The following is a 7,078-nucleotide window of genomic DNA, read 5'->3' as shown; positions in this document are numbered from 1 at the left end:
GGGGGGCGAGTGAAGGAGAGTTCTTCGCAGCACGGTGGATACAATACGGAGTAACCCGTCTCCCGGTCCCTCCCACCCCTTAACTAGCCAAGACCCAGGCTGGAGGGAGAAGTATTTTCTTATTAGCCAACTGGATATATACAGTGCCCAAGAAATCCTTCCTTAGCTTTGGGAAATGGCTGTCTGCTGGATTTTGAGTGACCAAGTAAGAGGGGTGTGTGTGTGTGTGTGTGTGTGTGTGTGTGTGTGTGTGTGTGCGCGCGCGCGCTCTGTCTCTCTGTCTCTCTCTGTCTGTCTGTCTCTGTCTCTCTCTCGCATGTATGTGTTGGGGTGGGTGTTAGTGTAGGGTGGCCAGTGATGGGTGGTGACTGAAAAGAAAAAGAAAAGAAAAACTGAATTTCCCCCCTAAAAATCTGGGGAAGGGGATTTAATGTAGTGTTTCTGTTGCTGGTGGAGTGGCTATCTTTGGTCATAGGGTGAAGAAGTGGCCACTTTCCTTCAGTTACACTGTTAGCCCAGGGAAGCTGTGTGTGTGTGTGTGTGTGTGTACTTGCTCGAAGGGACGTTCATAGCGGCAGCATTGTAGGCAGCAGTGAGTTACAGAGACTGGCACTGTGGAGGAAAGCTAGGTCTGAAAATCTTGCCTGGAGGCCTGAAGTGTCCTGGTGTGGGGTTGTCAGAGGGAAGGTAGGCAGAGTGGAGTCATCCTTCCCCTCCAGGTTCTTTGAAAGGGGTATTTCCATTGGTCAGGGCCGCATCCCTGGAGGGACTGGGTGACAAACCAGAGGGACCCCCTGTTATGAGGGACACTGGTGCCAGCAGGCACAGCCCAGGAATCGGAGCTGGCGTCACCACAGGACTTGCCGATCCCGACCAGGAACACTGTTATCCCTTTTGGAACCTCATGTGATCTATGGGGACCCTAAGGACCCTTCTTTCCTAAGTAAAACGAAAGAGAGCTCAAGTGTTCAGAGAATGAAGGTGGGGCTTGTCGTTTCCTCCTGCACTTGGCATGGGTGGGTCGTAGACTTCAGAGCCAGATCAGAGAGAGCTGGGCAGCTCCTGCTGCCCCACTTGGGGGAACTTGCGGTGGGACTGTCACCCCTTTACATTTCTCTTCGTCCCTCTGGAAGTGCTCTAACTTCCCTTTGGAGAAGGGGCTGCATTTCATGAAGTTTGCCACTAGACTGCACCCTCATCTATGATAAGAATTCCTTCTGTAGGGCTGCTTTGAAGAAAATATTTCTCTTGCCAGTTTGGTTCAGAAGCATCTCGCTCTATGCTGTTAACACCCCCAGATCCTGATCTCTCTTCCCACTTATCTACTTGCCGAAAGGCACGTTTAAAAGTCAAGGCAAAAGTTTAAAGTTGTGCTTTTGTTCGTATTGCCAGAGGGGCTTTAGGTGTTGGCTGAGAGACGAGGAGCTGTGTGTAATGATAAAAAAAAAAAGCAAGGCTCGTTAACATTGCTTCTCCTCTGTGTCTGGGGCTCGGTAAGGTAGGCACAAAATTAATATTCAAAACTGTGCTTGGAATATTTGAAGAGTGAGGGAGATCACGTATTACTTTCCCCTTTGTGTCAAGTGCGGACAGCGTGGCGTGTGTGTTCCGGCCCCGATCCTATTTCTGCAGCCGCTCCACAGCAGAGCCGGCTAAGACACAGTAGTAGCATTTCAGATGAATGGGGAGATTGTGGCGCTCCTTCCAGAGAAACATGAGTTGCCTAGTTCCAGCCACCCTCTATTCTGAGGGAGACGGCCTCAGTGACACGTCTTTTTGTCTAGCCGACTTCCAGTGGCTGGAAAATAAAATGTGTGAAGACGGGTAAAAGGGAGAGGGGGATGATTCATAGAGAAGGCGAAAAGGGTAGAGAGAAAGGAAGCCAGAGCTGGTCCGTGGGGTCTGGCGGCAGGGAGCCGGGGAGAGGGGGTACTCTGTAAGTCTGTAGACATTAAGTGACCGTCTGTATTTCCACTTAGAGACGGGCTTATGTCATGAGGGGTTGAGAGTTGGCTGATGGGAGCTCAGGTAGGCTCCCTGCGAGGGCTTTAAGAGAGAAAGAACGCTTAGTAGCCTGGGATTGTCTATGGTAATTCGGTCCAAAGATGGGCTCCTGGCTGGATGGGTTTGCCCCTAAGAGCCCATAATTAACGTCTGACAGCAGAGTGGGAAGGTCTGTTCCAGGGTGTTGGATTATGGAGGATGCCTAGGAGCCTTTCTTTATTCCATTTCCCCCTCCCCTCTGTTCTGAAGCCCCAGATCTGTTCACAGTCACCTTTAGAAGATTGCTTCCGGAAAAAGAGTAGTTTGCATCAATGAATTTAGTTTGGGGGCTGGGGGGTGGCTCACTTATGCCTGCCACATTCAAACGTCAGAGGCCGGGGTCCCTTCCCTCTTTCTCTGCCACAAGTTTCCCAACTCTGCTTCCTAACTCTGGCATATTCCGGCTTTGATGCCTTTCAACCACATCTTTCTTGGAGGAGTAAGAAGTTAAATATCACCCACTTGTGTCCAATTCCCCAGAGATCACCCTTTTCCATTCCTTTAACAGATTAACTGCATATTTCAAGAAATGCAACCCAGTAAAAGATTTGTGCTTTTATATGGACAGCTTTTCCAAGGGTACATAGCATTTGTGTTTTATAAAGCGTGAGTCCTTTCCTCTGGTCATTTTCCATGAGTTTCTAAGTGGTTTTTGAGGCCAGGATGATGCCTGATGTGAGAAAGCGAGGCTTTTATTGAGACATAAGATATCATGGATTCCTCTGGTTAGAGAGGCAGAATGTCAGCTAAGGGTCTTGCCTTCATTCACTCCTATGAATGGCTATCCCCACTGTTCTAGACAGATTTGCCTAAACTGTTCCCCACAGTGAGTTATTATTCCATTATAAAGCCCTTTTGAGATTGACCAATCCCTTCCCCAAAGGAAAATACCCTTTCACATTGAGCATTCTAATTCTACCATCTCACCCTGGCCCAAATCTAAGGAACGGTGACCCTTAAGAAATAAAGTACCCAATCGCTCAGGTCCCCCAGCCAAGATTAGGGAAATCCAGCAAGATTGAGGTCTGTGAAGAGCCTTTTAAGGCAGCTTTGTTGTAGTGACGCGGCTGAAGGCTAGGTGGCAGAATAGATACATCATTTAAAACACGCCTCCCTTAGAGAAGGGAAAAGAAGCTGACACTGGTGAAAGTCTGACAATGGGGGTGGGGGGACGTGGGAAGCAAAAGCACGGACGGACGGCCACTTCGACGCCCACTGGGTGCACTGTGCACCGTCCCGGCCTTGGCACTGCCCTTTGCTGTGGCAGCACCAGTCCAGTTGGAGGTGGGAGACCCTCCAAGTCCCCCCCTGCGGCTATATGCATGATCCTTTCCCTCGGAGCCTAGGAAGGGCCAGGTCAGAACTTGATTACTTGGGGTTCATCAAAGGATGCCCTAAAGCTTCTCTGGTGAATAATTATAATACGGTCTTCAGCTGCCTTTTTTTTTTTTTTTTTTTTACATTTTAAAATGTTAATTATGGTATATTTCAAACATTAAAAGCAGGAGATAATGCAACAGATATCCTCTACCCACCACACACATTTACCACACTAAGATTTCACCATCTTGTTTGAGGTTTTGTTAAAAAGAAATAACAATGTTACAGAGAACAGCTCACCTCCTGCTGCAGCCCATGCCTGTCTTCACTCTGCAGAGGTAGCCATCCTCCTGAAATAGCTTTGTATCCTTTCTGCACAATGCTTTTCTAGGCTTTTTAGGAAGTTTCTTATAGAACAGAGAACGATTTTGAGGGTGAACCCATGTGCCCCTTTAGAGCTCATTTTGTAGCAGCGTTTGCTATGGTGGCCATTTAACGAGCGTCTAAATAGACCCAAGGCTGACTTTTGAAGGAGCTGGAGCCAACTACAGCTCAGAATGATTTATATTTCTATGTGAGCAATATATAAATTGATAGTTTTAAGAATTTATGTTTAGGAGGCTTCTGGAGCCATTCCAGAAATATATGGCAGAAGAGGGAGGGCTCCATGAATACAGTTTCTGGTTGGAGGCCTCCTGTCTTTTTGGGTCATGGGACCTCTTATGTTCCGACAACAGGCAGGCCCAGGGCTGTGTTTGAGTTCTGGAAAAAATGAGATTAACCAGGAAAAGTGATCTATTGTGAGTCAGAAGACAGTGTGGATAGATCCAAATCTAGGAGGGATAGCGATGGACCAGGTAGGGAAGCTGGAATCACATGGGATAGGAGGAAACAGAAGGCGTTACCTGCTTGAAGCAGGTTTGTTGTAATGCATTTGAGTCATGAAAAGGCCAAATAAGATCATGGTGTGCAGTTGGAATAGGTTTCAACACAGTGCAAGAGGGAAAAGCAGTAAGAGCTAGCTTACCACCATTAGCTCATAGGACACATTTATATGAATTAGGAAGAGATGCCCCTCCCTAAGATACCTTACTTCTATTTGTCATAAAATTGTTATAACATACAGATTTTATTAGAAAAAAGAAACTTTACTACCCCTTCCAGGAAACCGTCATAATGAGTGTATATATCTGTGATGTCTGCTGTGTGGCTTGTGCCACTGAGATGGGGCTCTTATCATGCAGTGCACGATGTGCACAGCTGTATGCGGTGGCCCTGTTTGGAAGAGTTGAGCCTGGTTACCAAACCACCAGGAAGCACTGCATTTCTACTAGCGTGGGAAGGATCGGTCCAGTGACGTGGCTTGATCCATTACCAGGGTTGAAGGATGGGCGTGAACCCCTTCAGGGCAGCTAACTCTGGCCGTGTTCTCAGCTGGGCCAATCTACACCTTTGTTCCGTTACTTAGAGAAACCATGCTTTCCCATATCCCCATGGCTTTGCACAAATTGTCTGTTCTTTTTTTTAAAAAAATAGTAATGATTAATTAAATTTTGGCTGCGTTGGGTCTTCGTTGCTGCACGCAGGTTTTCTCTAGTTATGGCGAGCAGGGGCTACTCTTCGTCATGGTGCGCAGACTTCTCATTGCAGTGGCTTCTCTTGTTGCAGAGCACGGGCTCTATGTGCGTGGGCTTCAGTAGTTGTGGCACATGGGCTCAGTAGCTGTGGTATGTGGGCTCAGTAGTTGTGGCGCATGGGCTTAGCTGCTCCACGGCATGTGGGATCTTCCCAGACCAGGGATTGAACCCATGTACCCTGCATTGGCAGGCAGATTCTTAACCACTGCACCACTAGGGAAGTCCCCAAACTGTCTATTCTGACAAGAATGCCTTTCCCCCTCTGTGCTGACTGGTGAAATCCCAGTCATCATTAAAGACCCGGATGAAATCACACCTCATTTGGAAGGTTTCCCTGACTCCCACGTGTAATTTCCTAAGGGCATCTAGCTGAGTAGCACCATTTATCCCATGAGGTCCTCTGTGTCCTCATCAGTAAAATGGAGGAATAATATTGCTCATCCCCTAGGGTTGTTGTGAGCCTTCAATGAGACAGTCTATGTGAACCTCACTAGTGCTTAATTAATATTACCTGTTGTAGCCCTATCGTCCCATTAGACTGAATGTCTTGAAGGACCTGAGGTCTTACTCATCTTGACATCTTTTGAATAATTTATAAATAAACGTATTTAGTTTATTTTTGGCTGCGCAGGGTCTTCATTGCTGCATGTGGGCTTTCTCTAGTTGTGGCGAGCGGGGGATACTCTTTGTTGCGGTGCACGGGCTCTACGCACGCGGGCTTCAATAGTTGTGGTGCACGGTCTCAGCAGTTGTGGCGCATGGGCTTAGTGGCTCTGCGGCATGTGGGATCTTCTTGGACCAGGGATCGAAACCATGTTCCCTGCAATGGCAGGTGGATTCTTAACCACTGCACCACCAGGGAAGTCCCTCATCTTGATATCTTATTTCTGCTTTTCCTTCTTCCTTCCCTACCTCTTAGCCATAAGCTCCTAGTACAGTTCCTAGCACAGAGGACACTAAATAAATTATTTTTGAATGAAAAACATTTACCACCCCCTAATTATTCCAACATCTTCTTAAACAATGAGTTTTATCTCTTCATCATTCTGATTGTTTTACTATCTATGTTGATGTGTTTCTACTTTGTACCTTTATATTCTAGTCTGGTTAACGCTTTGTGTCTCAAATTGAGTAATTTATGAACTCTTTAAAAATTCCAGTAAATTCCAATATACTCCTATTGTTGGACTTAAAATATGTTAATTGTAGTGTAACCTAAACATGTACAAACATATAAAGGTATAAGCTCCATACGCTTATCTCACTGTAAAATCCAACAAATATGTAAGTAAACTCAGTCAAAACTACAAACCCAACAAAATCCAAAATGACAACATTAATTTAGTATGTTGTTTGATGTTTGGTTGATGTTTTGCTGGAAATAAATCACTACTCACGTTGTGATTATGGTTTAACTGTTGTGGTGCAGGGTTTTTGAGCTTGGCATACACAGGCTCAATGTCCTATTTGATGATTTAACTCTCTCACTATTTTTGTTTTTAAGCTACAGTGGACTATATAGTGGTTAAAGTCAGCTTGACGTACAAAAACTAAGGATAATCAAAATTACCCATGAAAACCCCTTAAGTCACTTGAAAAACCAAACAGTACTGCAAAACCTTCACTTTTATAACATAGCATCAGGACACCCAGCCTTCACTCAGCTCCTATGCATTGTCTCAGGATCAAATCCACATCTGCTTTTTAGCTCATTAGCAAATGACAATCACAATGAAATTACATGAATCCTATACCTTTGAAAATGGAAAATGTCTTCTAGTGCTGGATGCAAGGCTGAGGTAAGGAACTTACACAACTGGGTGATGAGCTTTGGAGAAAAACAAATTTAAAAAAACAACATGAACAACCTGTACTATTATGGCTGGTCTGAGTGTGTGTGTGTGTGTGGTATATATTGGAGGTCACACACAGAGAGGGCCTGAAGTGAGGGGGGTTGACTACCATTTTGTTGGTAAATGAGTCACTACATACAGCGTAAACATCACGACTCACTAGGTCATTCTGCTTGTATAGCCTTAGAACAGGTAAGGGCACCAATTCGACCACCAAACATGAAG

The sequence above is a fragment of the Neophocaena asiaeorientalis genome, unplaced genomic scaffold, assembly GCF_003031525.2.
Source record: "Neophocaena asiaeorientalis asiaeorientalis breed wild unplaced genomic scaffold, Neophocaena_asiaeorientalis_V1.1 scaffold86, whole genome shotgun sequence".
Taxonomy (NCBI): domain Eukaryota; kingdom Metazoa; phylum Chordata; class Mammalia; order Artiodactyla; family Phocoenidae; genus Neophocaena; species Neophocaena asiaeorientalis.
The sequence above is the reverse complement of the archived record's forward strand: the minus strand, read 5'-3'. Positions refer to the sequence as shown.